Here is a 14,281-nt window from a genome sequence, read left to right on the forward strand (position 1 = left end):
CTATGGAGAATTGAATATAGGCAATTTTAATGAAGTTGAATATACAGAGTGAACAATGAAGCACAGAGTACACAGAACAGAGAAGCTAAAATAAAAAATGAAGAATTTAGAATGTGGAGATCAGAGTATGAAGACTAGACAATGGAGCATAGAATCTGGAGAAAGGAGTTTGAAGTATAGAGATGGATTATGTTGTATAGAAAATGAATAATGGTACAGACAATGGAGTATGCGGTGTGGAAAAGAGATAATGGAGTACAGAATATGGATAAGAGATCACAGAGAATAGACAATGAAGCATGGTGATTAGGAAATGGAGAATGGTGTGTGGAGACTGGAGAGTGGAAAATGTTGTGTGGAGACTGTAGAATAGAGTATGGAAATGGAGAAAGGAGGATGAATAAGAATGGACTACATTATGGAAAAAGAAATATAAAATATGAACAATAAAAGATAGATAATGGAGTAACAAATATGGAGACTGGAATATGGAGACTGAACAACAGATCATAAAGAATGGAGAATAGAATATAGTATAAGGACAATGGAGAAAGGAATATAGAGAATAAATAACGCAGACCAGGAAATAGTTTCTTCAGAAAGGAGAATGGGAAACTGAGTATAGAGACTGTAACATAGAAAACTTACAGTAGAGCACACAGAATGAATCATGGAGATAGGAGAAAAATATGGAGAATTAAAGTGATACAATATATGGAGAACAGAGGGTGGAGAATGGGATATGGAGAATGTAATAATGCACATAGTATGGCATATATCATATGAAGAATAAATAATGGAAAATTAGTTTGGAGTGTGGAGAATGAGATGGGGAATGGAAGTGTGAGGATTATGTGTAGAATATGGAGTATGGAGACTAAGGTGTAAAGAATAGAGTATAGAACATGAAGAATGAAGTGTGGAAAATGTTGTGTAGAGAATGATTATGCATAATGAAGACTAGAACATGTGTAATGCAGCATGGACTAGAGAATATGGAAAATAAAGAATGGAGTTTGAATTATGGAATTTGTAGTAGAGAATGGATGTAAATTATGTAGTAAATTAAATGGAGGCAGGAGATGGAATATGAAGAAAGTATAATGGAGCATGAAAATGGCATATAGAGCAAGGAGTAAGAAGAATTGAGAATCAAGACTGAAATGTGAAGTTTAGAGAATAGGTTATAGAGAGCAGAGAATGTGAACTACAGAAAATATAGTATGGAGAATATAATATGAAGAATGGAAGGTAGATAATAGAAAATGGTGTAGAGAATGGAGTACGGAGAATGAAGAATGATGTGGTGAATGAATTATGGAGAATGGGGAATGAAGAATAGGGAATAGCATAAGAAATTTAGAATATGGAATATAGATAAAAGCTTGAGTGGACAATGGAGTCTAATATGGAAAATGGAACACAGAGTATGGCTAATGGCATGTGGAGTATAGGTAATAGACTATGGAGAAGGGAGAATGAAAATTAAAGTGTGGAACTTGGAATATGAAGTAGAGGATAAAGCATGGTATCTTTATTATGAAGAATGGAATCAGGAAATGGAACATAAAATATGAAGAATGACATTCAAAATACTGGGTATGGTGAGTGAAGAATGGGTAATGGAATACAGAATATGGACAATGGAGAATGGAGATTGGCGTATGGAGACTGACATATGGATAACAGATTATGGTACATTAATAATGGGCAATGGTATATGTAGTACAGATCATGGTATATAGATAATGAAATACGGAGGACAGAATATGAGAATAAGGAATAGGGAATGGTGGAGTAAGGAGAAAGGAGAGTAGAGAATGAAGTATGTGTATAGAGAATGGAGTGTAGTAACAGTATATGAAGAATGTGGAGAATGGAGAATAGTACAGAGTCTAGAGAATGGAGTGTGGGGCATGGAGGCTGGAGTGTGGAGCCTACAACATAAAGTGTAGAGAATGGTAGATGAAGGACAGAGTGGAGCATTGAGGATGGAGTGTTGGGAAAGTAAGACAAAGTAGGAAATGGAGGATGGAACATGGATCGTGGAGGACATAATGTGGAGAATGGAGGAAAAAATATTGGGCAAGGAGAATTAGGTGTGGGGTAGGGAGGATGGAGGGTGAAGAACAAAGGACGGTGTGTTAAGACTAAAGGATGGAACATGAGGCATAGGGGAGGGGAGACTGGAACATGGAGGATGGAATGTGGGCCATGGAATAGGCATGTGGTTCCTGGAGGCTGGAGTGAAGAACCTGGTGAATAAAATGGAGAGAAAGAAAGATGGAGTGTGGAACACAATGCATGGAAGGGGAGTTTGGAGACTGTGGGTGGAGTGTGGGGTTTGGATGAAGGTGTAGAACCTGAATATAGGGATGTGGAACATTGAAAATGGATCGTAGAGCATGGAGAATGGAGTGTAGACACTGAAGGACGGATCATGGGGCATTGAGGATGTCGAGAAACTCGGAGGCAGAGTGTGGGACATGGAGGACACAGTATGGATCATGGGGCATTGAGGATGTCGAGAAACTCGGAGGCAGAGTGTGGGACATGGAGGACACAGTATGGATCATGGGGCATTGAGGATGTCGAGAAACTCGGAGGCAGAGTGTGGGACATGGAGGACACAGTATGGATCATGGAAGACTGAGTGTGGAGTTTAGAGATCGAGTGTAAAGCATGCGGGATGTGGTGTATAGCATTAAGGATGGAGTGTGGATCCTTGAATATGGAGTGTAGGGCATGGAGGACAAAGTGTGGGGTTAAAGGGTATAATGTGGAGCATGGAGGATGCAGTATGGAGACTGAAGGTCAGAATGTGGAGCATGGAGGACAGAGTATGGAACCTATAGGAGGAAGTATGGAGCCTGGAAAATGGAGTGTGGGTCTGGAGGATGGAGTGTGGGGCATGGTGGGTGAAGTATGGCCCATGAAAAGTGGCTTGTGGAACATGATGAACAGATTGTGGAGCACAGAGGACAGAGTGCAGAGACTGTGGATGGAGTGTGGGGCTTGGTTGAAGATGTGGAACCTGGAGGAGTGCAGATCACGGAGGATGTGTGTGGAGCATGTAGGACGGATTGTTGGGCCTGGAGGATGGAGTATGGATTGTTCAAGGTTAGTGTAGGTCATTAAACACAGAGAGCAGAGCCTGGAAGACTGAGTATGGGGCATGGAGGATGGAGTGGAGAGAATGAAGCATGGGGCATGGAGGACAGATTGTGGAGCATAGAGAGTGGAGTGTGGAGACAGAAGAATGGAGCTTGGGGCATGAAGGAGGGAATAGAAACAGGAGGATGGAATGTGGGACATGGAGGATAGAGTGTGGAGCATGGAGTACTGAGTAAGGAGCATGAAGAATGGAGTGTGGAACATGGAGAATGGAGTGTGTGACTTGGAACATGAATTGTGGTGCATGAAGGACAAAGTGGGGGGGGTTCAATTGTAGAGATTGAAGGATAGAATGTGCAGCATGGAGGACATGGTGGGAAACCTACAGAAGAGTGTTTAGAGCCTGAAAAATGGACTGTGGAGCCTGGAGGATGGAGTGTGGAGATTGGGAGACTGTGGGCATGGAGGACATGAGGTGGGGCATGGAGGATGGAGTGTGGAGATTGGGAGACTGTGGGCATGGAGGACATGAGGTGGGGCATGGAGGATGGAGTGTAGAGACTGAGAGACTGTGGGCCATGGAGGACATGAGGTGGGGCATGGAGGATGGAGTGTGGAGATTGGGAGACTGTGGGCATGGAGGACATGAGGTGGGGCATGGAGGATGGAGTGTGGAGACTGGGAGACTGTGGGCATGGAGGACATGAGGTGGGGCATGGAGGATGGAGTGTGGAGATTGGGAGACTGTGGGCATGGAGGACATGAGGTGGGGCATGGAGGATGGAGTGTGGAGACTGGGAGACTGTGGGCCATGGAGGACATGAGGTGGGGCATGGAGGATGGAGTGTAGAGACTGAGAGACTGTGGGCCATGGAGGACATGAGGTGGGGCATGGAGGATGGAGTGTGGGGAATGTGGGAGGGTCTGGAAGCTGGAGGACAGAGTGTGGAGCATGGGCAATGCCTTATGCGATGTTCAGGATCGTGTGAGGCCTGAAGTACAGAGTGGGGCACACAGAACAGAAGGCAAAGCCAGGAGAATGGAGTGAGGGGCCTGGAGGAGGAGTACGGGACATGGAGGGTTAATGGGTATCAGGCAGGATTGAATGTGGAGCATAATAGATGGAGTGTGGAACCTGGAAAATGGAGTGGAGAGGAAGGAAGATAGTGTGTATCAAAGAAAATGAATGGTGGAGCATGGTGGGCAGAGAATGAGACCTGAAGGATGACATATATGACACGGAAGAGAGGGCACAGCCAGGAATATGGAATTTGGAGTCTGGAGGAAGAAATGTGAAGCCTAGAGATTGAGTTGGAAGCATGCAGGAGAGAGTGTGGAGCCTGGGGAATGGAGTGTGGAGACTGAAGGTCAGAGTGTGCAGCATGGAGGACAGAGTGTGGAGCCTCCAGGAGGGAGTGTGGAGCATGAAGAACAGATGATTGAGACCGAAGGCAGGGTTGACAGAGTGTGTGGCATGGAGGAGGGAGTGTGCAGCATGAAGGGCTGAGTGTGGGGCATGGAGCATTGAGTGTGGAACCTGGAGAATGAAGTGGGAGGAATAAAATAGAGTACGGAGCATGGAGGATGGATTGTGGAGAGTGATTGATGGAGTGCAGGGCATGGAGACCCTGGAGGTCAGAGAATGAGACATGGATGATGGAGTGTACAGAATGCAGAGCTAAGTGTGCAGCCTGGAATCTGGAGTTTGGAGCATATAGGACAAAGTATGGAGCACAGAGGATGAAATGTGGGCCATGGAAGATTGTGGAGCATGGAGGACAGAGTGTGCCGACTGTGGATGGGGCATGAGGATGGTGTAGAACCTGGAGGATGGAGTGGGAGACATTGGAGATGGATTGTGTAGGATTAAGTGTGAGTCATGGAGGACAGATTATTGTGCATGAAGGAAGGAGTGTGAAATAAGAATGGAGCAGAAAGGATGAAAGGTGAAGTGAGGTGCATGGAGAGTGGATTATGGAGCATGGACGACAGAGTATGACGACTGTGTATGGGGCATGGGGCTTGGAGGGTGTGGAACCTGGAGGACCAAGTTTGGTACATGGAGAATGGAGTGTGGATCATGGCGGACAGAGTGTAGAACCTGAATAATAAAGTGGAGAGGACGAAAGATGGTATGTGTGGCATGGACGATGGATTGTGGAACATGCAGAACAGAATGTGTGGCATGGAGGATCAAGTGTGGAACATGGAGTGTGGAGACTGGTGTGGGACACTGAAGATAGAAGTGGAACATGGAGGACTAAGTGTGGGGTATGGAGGATGGGGTGTGGAACGTAGAGAATGGAACGAAGAGGTTGGAAGACAGAGTGTGGAGCACAGAGGATGGAGCATGGGGACTGAAGGATACAGCATGGGGCATGGAGAGTATGGAAACTGGAAGATGGAAAGTGCTGTGGAGCCTGGAGCATGAGTGTGAAGCACGCAGGAATACAGTGTAGAGCCTGGAGGACAGGGTGTGGCACATGGAGAATGGAGTGTAGAGACTGAGGACAGGGTGTGACACGTGGAGAATGGAGTGTAGAGACTGAGGACAGGGTGTGACACATGGAGAATGGAGTGTAGAGACTGAGGACAGGGTGTGACACGTGGAGAATGGAGTGTAGAGACTGAGGTCAGGGTGTGACACATGGAGAATGGAGTGTAGAGACTGAGGACAGGGTGTGACACGCGGAGAATGGAGTGTAGAGACTGAGGTCAGGGTGTGACACGTGGAGAATGGAGTGTAGAGACTGAGGACAGGGTGTGACACGCGGAGAATGGAGTGTAGAGACTGAGGTCAGGGTGTGACACGTGGAGAATGGAGTGTAGAGACTGAGGTCAGGGTGTGACACGCGGAGAATGGAGTGTAGAGACTGAGGACAGGGTGTGACACGTGAAGAATGGAGTGTAGAGACTGAGGACAGGGTGTGACACGTGGAGAATGGAGTGTAGAGACTGAGGACAGGGTGTGACACATGGAGAATGGAGTGTAGAGACTGAGGACAGGGTGTGACACAAGGAGAATGGAGTGTAGAGACTGAGGACAGGGTGTGAACGTGGAGAATGCAGTGTAGAGACTGAGGACAGGGTGTGACACGTGGAGAATGGAGTGTAGAGACTGAGGACAGGGTGTGACATGTGGAGAATGGAGTGTAGAGACTGAGGACAGGGTGTGACACATGGAGAATGGAGTGTAGAGACTGAGGACAGGGTGTGACACAAGGAGAATGGAGTGTAGAGACTGAGGACAGGGTGTGACACGCGGAGAATGGAGTGTAGAGACTGAGGACAGGGTGTGACACGCGGAGAATGGAGTGTAGAGACTGAGGACAGGGTGTGACACGCGGAGAATGGAGTGTAGAGACTGAGGACAGGGTGTGACACGCGGAGAATGGAGTGTAGAGACTGAGGACAGGGTGTGACACGTGGAGAATGGAGTGTAGAGACTGAGGACAGGGTGTGACACGCGGAGAATGGAGTGTAGAGACTGAGGACAGGGTGTGACACGTGGAGAATGGAGTGTAGAGACTGAGGACAGGGTGTGACACGTGGAGAATGGAGTGTAGAGACTGAGGACAGGGTGTGGCACGTGGAGAATGGAGTGTAGAGACTGAGGACAGGGTGTGGCACGTGGAGAATGGAGTGTAGAGACTGAGGTCAGGGTGTGACACGTGGAGAATGGAGTGTAGAGACTGAGGTCAGGGTGTGACACGCGGAGAATGGAGTGTAGAGACTGAGGACAGGGTGTGGCACATGGAGAATGAAGTGTAGAGACTGAGGACAGGGTGTGACACGTGGAGAATGGAGTGTAGAGACTGAGGACAGGGTGTGACACGTGGAGAATGGAGTGTAGAGACTGAGGACAGGGTGTGACACGTGGAGAATGGAGTGTAGAGACTGAGGACAGGGTGTGGCACGTGGAGAATGGAGTGTAGAGACTGAGGTCAGGGTGTGACACATGGAGAATGGAGTGTAGAGACTGAGGACAGGGTGTGGCACATGGAGAATGAAGTGTAGAGACTGAGGACAGGGTGTGACACGTGGAGAATGGAGTGTAGAGACTGAGGACAGGGTGTGACACATAAAGGAAGGAGTAGGGGACCTGGAAGATGGAAAATGGGGCATGGAGAGGATGTTACCTGAAGGACTGAGTGTGAGACATTGGGTGTGGAGTGTGGATCATGGAGTACTGAGTATGCAGCATGGAGGATGGAGTGTGGAACCCAGAGGATGGAAGATGGAGTGTGGAGCAGGGAGGATGGATTTTGGAGCATGGAAGATGAAGTGTGGTGACTCCAGGATGGGGCATGGGGCATGGAGGAGAGTATGGAACCTGGAGGACAGAGTTGGACATGGATGATGCCATGAGCAGAGGACAAGATAGCGTGAGGCCTGGAGTACAGAGTGGGGGACATATAGGACAATATATGTGTGTGTGAAGCCAGGAGAATGAAGCATGGAGACTAAAGCACAGAATGTAGAACATGGAGGACAGGGTGTGGGGCAGTGAGGATGGTGTGTGAGGGGCATGGGGGATGGAGTGTGGGACACTGAGGATTGAGTGGGTGTCATGCAGGGCTGACTGTGGAGCGAAGAGGATGGGTGTGGAGACTGAAGGATGGAGCATGAGGCATGCAGGAGGGTGCAGAACTTGGAGGATAGAGTGCACTGTCTGGAGGACAGGGCTGAGCCTAGAAAATGCAGTGTGGAGCATGAAGGGTGGAGTATGGGAGGTGGAAGATGGAGGTGAATCAGGGAAGACTGAGCGAGGAGCTTGGAGAGTGGGGTGTAGAGGCTAGAGTATGAACTGTGGGGCACGGAAAACAAAGCGTGAGGCTAAGCGTGAGGCTAAAGGTGTCCTCTGGAGCACGGAGACGCAACGTGGAGACTGAAGGACAGAGTGTGGAGCACAGGAGGAAGTCTGGAGCCTGGAGGACAGAGTGTGGAGAGTGTGCAGGAGCACAGGGCTTTGGTGAAACCTGGAGGGCAGGGTTTGGTACATGAAAGATGAAGTATGGAGCATGGAGGGCACAGTGGAGAACCAGAAGGAAGTGGAAAGGATAAAGGACCGGGTGAGGAGCATGGACAAGGGTCTGTGGGACACAGAGAGCAGAGTGTGGAACATGGAGTGTTGAGACTGTGGGTCAGGCCTGGGCCATGGAGGACTGTGTGGAACCTGGAGGATGGGGTGTGGGACATGGCAGACAGAGGGGGATCATGGAGGACTGAGTGTGGGTTATGGAGGATGGGGTGTGGAACGCAGAGAATGGATGGAGGGATGGAAGACAGAGTGCGGAGCATGGAGAATGAAGTACGGAGACAGAAGGGTGGAGCCTGAGGCACGAAGAAAGGCATGAACCTGGAGGATGGAAAGTGGGACCTGGAAGATGGAGGGTGACGCCTGGAGGACAGGGTGAGTGGCAGGGAGGATGGAGTGCGACATACGGATGACAGCATGTGCTTATGGAGGACAGTGTGAGGCCTACCCTCACAGAGTTGGGGGCACATAGGCCAGGAGGCGAAGCCAGGGGAATGGAGTGTGGAGACTGAAGGTCAGAGTGTGCAGCATGGAGGACAGAGTGTGGAGCCTCCAGGAGCAAGCTTGGAGTCTGGAGCCTGGAAGATGGAGTGTGGTTCACAAAGAATGGAGTGTGGAGCTGCCACTGGAGTGTGGGGAATGGAAGACAGAGTGTGGAGCACGCAGGGGAGTGCGAGCCTGGGGAATGAAATGTGGAGCCTGCAGGCCAGAGAGTTGAGCATGGAGCAGGGAGTGAGCCCAGAGGTCTGAAGTGGCCCCTGGAGTATGAGAGTGAGACCTGGGAATAGAGTGTGCAGTGGGAGAACGGAGTGAGAAGAGTGAAGGACGGAATGTGGGGCCTGGAGGAAGGTGGGGAACCTGGGGACAGAGTGTGGGACACTGACAATGGAGTGTGGACAAGTAGGAGTGAGTGTGGAGCGTGGAGCGTGGGGTGTGGAGCATCAAGGACGGAGTGTGGGGCCTGGAGGGTGAAGTGTGGGACATGGAGGACAAAGTGGGGTAAGGATGTCATGTGGAGTACAGAGGCTGCAGTCTGGAGACAGAAGGACAAATTTGGAGCATGAAGACAGAATTTAGGACCTACAGGAGGAAGTGTGGAGCCTGAAGAATGGAGTGTAAAGCATAAAGGATGATATGGAGCCTGGAGGATCCATCATGGAGCACAGAGATGGTGTGAAACCTGGCGGTCGAAGTCTGAGCATTGACATGGAGTGTGGCTGGAGGGCTGAGGGCTGAGCGTGGAGAATGGGGTGGGGAGATGAAAGACGGAGTCTGGGGCCTGGAAGACGGATTGTGGAGCACAGAGGATAGAATGTGGAGAGTGACGGACGGAGTGTGGGGCATGGAGGACCGTGTGGAACCTGGCGGTTAGAGAATGGGACATGACTGATGGAGTGTCATCGTGGAGGACTGGGTAGGCCGCCTGGAGTACGGTGTGTAGGACATGGAGCATGGAGGGTGGAACTTGGAGAATGAAGTGGAGGGATGGAAGAGGGAGTGTGAAGCACTACCAGTGGACTGTGGAGCATGGAGGACAGTGTGGGGCTGTTAATGGTGCATGGAGGGTGTGTGTGGAGTCTGGCAGATGAGCGTGAGGCATTCAGGACTACAACGTGGGGCATGGAGCCCAGGGTGGTGGCACACACCTGTAATCCCAGCAGCTGGGGAAGCTGAGACAGGAGTATTGCAAGTTCAAAGTCAGCCTCAGCAATGGCGAGGCCCTAAGCAACTCAGTGAGACCCTGTCTCTAATAAAATACAAAATAGGGCTGGAGATGTGGTTCAGTGGTTGAATGTCCCTGAGTTCAATCTCTGGTACCCCACCCCCCGAAATAGAAAAACAATGTGTGGCATGGAGGACAGCGTGGGACCTGGAGGACAGCGTGGGGCCTGGAGGGAGGAATGTGGGGCATGGAGGAGGTCGGTTACCAGAGGACTGAGTGTGGGACACTGAACATGGAGTGTGGATCATGGAGCACTGTGCATGGAACATGGAGCATGGAGCATGCAACCTGGAGAATGGAGTGTGGTGAGTGGAAGACGGAGCATGGAATCCGAGGATGGAATTTGGGGCACGCAGTGGGTGTGGAACCTGGAGGAGAGAGTGTGGGACACTGAGGATGAAGCGTGGACCAAGGAGGACTGAGTGTGGAGCATGCGGGACAGAGTGGTGGGACCTGGAGAAAGGGTGGAGAGGATGAAAGATGAATCGCAAAGCATGGAGCACGGAAGATGGAGTGGAGGCTGAAGGATGGAGCATGGAGTAGGTGAGGAACCTGGGGAAGAGTGTGGACATGGAGGATGAAATGTGCAGTATGGAAGGTGGCATGCAGATCATGGAGGAAATGTCTTGGGACGTGAGGAGGGGGTGTGGGTCTGAGGACAGAGTGTGGTGTGGGAAGATGGATGGTGGAGTATGCAGGGCAGAATGTGGAGGCTGAAGATGAACTGGGGCATGGAGGGTGTGAGAAACCTGGAGGCCAGAGCGTGGATCAGGGAGGACTGAGTGAAACATGGGGGCGCAAAGTGAGGCAAAGAGGACGGAGTGCGGAGCCTGCAGGACGGAGTTTAGAGACTGAAGACTGGAACGTGGAGAATGGAGGAGAGTGTTGAGCCTCCAGCAGCGAGTGTGGAGTCTGGAGAATGGAGGGTGGAGCAGGAGGATGGAGTGTGGGTGATTCAGGATGCGGGTGGAGTTGGAAATGAAATGTGGGAGTGTGCAGCAGGCAGGAAAGTGTGCAGCATGAAGGGTAAAATGAGCAAGCAGCCTGGGACAGAGAGTGGGCATGGAGGGTGGAGTGTGGGGCGTGGAGTGGAGAGGATGGAGGATGGAGACTGAAGGAGGGATCGGGGATACAGAGAGTGCGGAGAGTGGAGGACAGAGTGTGGGACACTCCAGGAGGACTGAGAGGAACCTGAGGGTGGAGTGTGGGGTATAGAGTGGTGAGGATGGAAGACAGAACGTGGAGCAGGCAGGATGTGTTCTGAGATGATCAAAAAGAATTCAGGGACTGAAGGATGTACCATGAGGCATGGAGGAGGGTGTGGGAGCTGGAGGATGGAGCTTTGAGCCTGGAAATGCCATGGAGACTGAAGGAAGGGGCATGGAGAGCGGTGAGAAACCTGGGGGCCCGAGTGTGGAGCCTGGAGGGTGCAGGGTGGAGCCTAGAGATTGACTGGGGGTGCGTAGCACTAAGGGCAGAGTGTGGAGCCTGGAGGGTGGAGTGGGGGGCATGGAGGACAGACAGTGGAGCATGGGAAACGGAGGATGCGGCATGGAAGACAGTGTGTGGAACCTAAGAAAGAGGGTGGACACAGAGGATGAGGGTGAAGCCTAGAGGCCAGAGTGGAGCCTGGAATGTGGAGTGTGGAGCCTGGAGGGTGGAATGGGAGGCACAGAAGACAGTGTGCGGAGCCTGGAGGAAGCAATTTGGAGCCTGGTAGATGTAGTGCAGACCTGGAGAACCGAATGGAGAGGACGGAAGATGGAGCGCACAGCAGGGACCATGGATCCTGGGTTGTGGAAGGGAAGCATGGGGACTGAGGATGGAGAGTCGGGCAGGAAGGAGAGTGTGACACCTGGAGACGGGAATGTCAGACCCTGAAGGTAGATCATGGAGTATGCAGGACAGAGTTTGAGGCTGAAGGGTGGACTGTGGGGCATCGCATTGAAGTGAGTGCGAAACCTGTAGGCGGAGTGTAGGACATGGAGGACTCGTGTGGAGCCTGGAGATTGAGTGTAGACATGGAGGACAGAGTGCGGAGCCCACTGGAGGAAGTTTGGAGCCTGGAGGATCAGGCATGTAGCATGGAGAGGGTGTGGATCTGAATGACAGGTGTGGGACTTTGAGGATGTCGTGTGGTTGGAGGGCTGAGTGTGGAGCACGGACAACAGTGTGGAATCTGGAGAGTGGAGTGGAGAGAATGGAGGATGGAGTATGGAGAGTGATGGATGGAGTGTGGACATGAAGGGTGGAGTGTGGGCATGGGGGTGGAGTGTAGACCATGGAGGTTGGAGTGTAGACCATGGTGGATGGAGTGTAGACCATGGAGGTAGAGTGTAGACCATGGTGGATGGAGTGTAGACCATGGAGATGGAGTGTAGACCATGGAGGTTGGAATGTAGACCATGGAGATGGAGTGTAGACAATGGTGGATGGAGTGTAGACCATGGAGATGGAGTGTAGATCATGGAGGTTGGAATGCAGACCATGGAGATGGAGTGTAGACGATGGTGGATGGAGTGTAGATCATGGAGGTGGAGTGTAGACCATGGAGGTTGGAATGTAGACCATGGTGGATGAAGTGTAGACCATGGAGGTGAAGTGTAGACCATGGAGGATGGAGTGTAGAACATGGTGGATGGAGTGTAGACCATGGAGGTGGAGTATAGACCATGGAGGATGGAGTGTAGACCATGGAGGTGGAGTGTAGACCATGGTGGATGGAGTGTAGAACATGGAGGTAAAGTGTAGACCATGGAGGTGGAGTGTAGACCATGGTGGATGGAGTGTAGACCATGGAGATGGAGTGTAGACCATGGAGATAGAGTGTAGATCTATGGAGGTGGAGTGTAGACCATGGAGGTGGAGTATAGACCATGGAGGATGGAGTGTAGACCATGGTGGATGAAGTGTAGACCATGGAGGTGGAGTGTAGACCATGGAGGTTGGAATGTAGACCATGGTGGATGGAGTATAGACCATGGCAGATGGAGTGTAGACCATGGCAGATGGAGTGTAGACCATGGGGGTGGAGTGTAGACCATGGGAGTGGAGTGTGGGGGTGGAGGTGGAGGCTGGGGCCTTCATAGCAAGAACACGGCGGTGTGCTCTGTGTGATTTGGAGTGTGGTCAGTGGAGTGGGGTGTGAGTGTGGCCGTGTCCCTCCTGTGTCCTGCCCTGCAGTAGCCACCTCTCCTGCAGTTTGAGGACACATATTATAGGGCAGGCACTGTGCCACCCCCGTCAGGTGCTAGGTTGTGCTGGGTGCCCTGGGGACACGTGCAGTGCAGACAGTGCTCAGGGGCATGGCAAGAGCCTTGCCACATGCTGCTGGAGACTCACTTACCCCTTGGCCAGGCTCCGTGCTGGGCCTTGCTGGCCTCTGAGTGTCTCCTGGGCTCTCACAGCTTCCCACCTTAGGGCTATGCACTCACTGTGTGTCACGTGCTGTCCCAAGGACTGGTCCATCTGTGGGCCGTGAGTGAGGGAAGTCTCAGTTTTCCCCTTGTTCAGGGGCCACACCTGCCACCTCTCAGGGGTGACGGGCAACTCAGGGACGTCCCCAGAGAATGGCCCATGCATGCCCAAGAGTGCCAAGGAAGCAGCAGGCCAGGGGCGGGGAGGCCAAGAATCTGGGCCTCAATCTGGTGGCCTTGGTGGAAACTGCAGGGCACCCAGGGGCCTCCAGGCTGCCCTTGCCCAGAAGGGGCCCCCAGAGAAGCCTGGGATTGACATGCTGCCACAGGTGGCCTCCCAAGAGGACCTTCCAGATGACCCAGTGTCCCAGGCCTTCTCCCAAGATGGCCTCTCTGGAGCCCCTGGGCCCCACCACTCCTGACCCTGAGCCCTGGGCTGCCTCACCACCCCTCTGGGCCCCGCCCTCACCTTGGGTCTCTAGCTGGCTCCCAGAGCCTTGGGCCTTCTCCACAGCCAAATCCTGCCAGAGGAGGATGCGGATCTGATGGAGCCTGCGTTAGCTAGCAGAGGAACCTCACTGGCCCCTCTTCAGTGGCACCGACATACACAGGCCTGCGTGTCTCCGCCTGGCCCTGACGTGGGCACACCTCCCCACCCAGCCCACAAACACGCAGGGCCAGGCCCCAGGCCTAGGCCCCAGGAGGAGCTAATCGGGCCAGGAAATCCACCCAGGCCTGCTGGCGCCCCGCCCCTTGCTGCCCACCCCGCCGAGGCCCGCTGGGCTGACTGACAGTGGCAGGTGGTGGCTGCCCTGCCGCCTCCCCCACCACAGCCCAGCAAGGGGCTCAGAGTGCCCCCCCAGCTGCTCCGGCCACTGCAGCAGGGTCTCCTGTGAGCCATGTCCCCCAGGCAAAGGTGAAGGCCACCGAGAGGGCCTTGCACAAGCCCAGGCAAAGGTCAGAGGCAAACAAACCCAACAGGGCGGCTTC

At 52.1% G+C, this 14,281-nt stretch overlaps 1 long non-coding RNA gene across 1 annotated transcript in view; it reads right to left on the bottom strand.

Moving 5' to 3' along the window:
• LOC143641401 (uncharacterized) overlaps positions 1-13,959 on the bottom strand; it is a 37,790-nt gene extending 23,831 nt beyond the window's left edge. Inside the window, exons 1-2 of the long non-coding RNA XR_013155323.1 lie at positions 13,761-13,959; positions 13,222-13,343 (exon numbers count right to left, since the gene is read on the bottom strand). This is a non-coding gene — a long non-coding RNA (uncharacterized LOC143641401). The remainder of the gene's footprint in view (positions 1-13,221; positions 13,344-13,760) is intronic.
• Positions 13,960-14,281: the final 322 nt, after the last annotated feature.

This window comes from Callospermophilus lateralis, chromosome 2, assembly GCF_048772815.1.
Source record: "Callospermophilus lateralis isolate mCalLat2 chromosome 2, mCalLat2.hap1, whole genome shotgun sequence".
In the NCBI taxonomy this organism is placed as follows: domain Eukaryota; kingdom Metazoa; phylum Chordata; class Mammalia; order Rodentia; family Sciuridae; genus Callospermophilus; species Callospermophilus lateralis.